Consider the following 1,083-nt stretch of genomic DNA (forward strand, 5'->3'; position numbering starts at 1 on the left):
AATAAACTTGACATGCCATTGAAGGTGTACCTTTCAGACACTTGCTTTATTAAACATCAACAGTCTGGTCATAGACTCGATGCTGAAACAATCAGCAATTAGCAGAGGATGGTTTTGATCCATCGACCTCTGGGTTATGGGCCCAGCACGCTTCCGCTGCGCCACTCTGCTCTGCTGCTCTGTTGTAAAAGGCCGGTGGAAAATCTCTGATTCACATTTTATGGGAAGGACCAAGGTTCCAACAGCTTACGGGTTGCAAAGTTAAACATTTGGTAGATCTTGCAGCTATTTTTTATGTGAGCTTCCTGATTACTCACGAAATGATTATTCACATGTAACACTTGTGATTGGCTGGTGTTTTAAAAACAGGGCATTGTGAGTTAGAGGATGGATACCCGACCCGAGCCCGACGGGACCCGACAGTACCCGACGGGCCGGGCCGGGTTCGAACAGATTTTTAGAAAGGATGCTCGGGTTCAGGTTGGGCTCGGTCACATCAGCGCGATAAGGCATTGAACACTTTTTGGTGTAAACTCATTCTTTTTTCCTGTTTATAACTTTTGGGTTTTTATTTCTATTGGTTTGTTTTTTCTTTTTTGCTTGCTTATTTACTGTTTGGGTCTTACTGTATTTTACAAATTGTTATCATGTGAAGCACTTTGCTAATTTGTCCGTAAAAGGTGCTATATCAAGTTAACCTATTATATTACATTCTCAGCAGCGGCAGCAAGGCATTAAACTAAACATGTACAGTATATGTGTGAGTGAACATCTCTTATTGGGGCGGCTTATCAATACAGGTTAAGCAAGGTATTTATTTTACTCAGATTTACTGACATAATCCCCCACATATGATGTTAATAAAAGCTGGCTTTCCACACAAACAAACGTACATGTGTCATTAGTATGAGAAACAAATTTTAACTGTGTCGGGCTCCGACATAACTATCTTAATGCCTGTCGGGCTCGGGTTGGGTTCGGTTACTGCTCTGTCGGACGCGGGCTGGGCTCGGACAGAAAAATCCGTCCCGATCCGCACTCTATTGTGAGTACAGGTATACACATCAGCAAGGAGTCTACCAA

General features: G+C 42.8%; 1 non-coding gene across 1 annotated transcript; it reads right to left on the reverse strand.

The window, feature by feature from the left end:
- Positions 1–99: 99 nt before the first annotated feature.
- Positions 100–171, reverse strand: trnam-cau. Its single transcript has one exon. It is a non-coding gene; the product is annotated as a tRNA-Met (tRNA).
- Positions 172–1,083: the final 912 nt, after the last annotated feature.

Source organism: Etheostoma cragini, unplaced genomic scaffold (genome assembly GCF_013103735.1).
Source record: "Etheostoma cragini isolate CJK2018 unplaced genomic scaffold, CSU_Ecrag_1.0 ScbMSFa_1660, whole genome shotgun sequence".
NCBI classification, from domain to species: Eukaryota; Metazoa; Chordata; class Actinopteri; order Perciformes; family Percidae; genus Etheostoma; species Etheostoma cragini.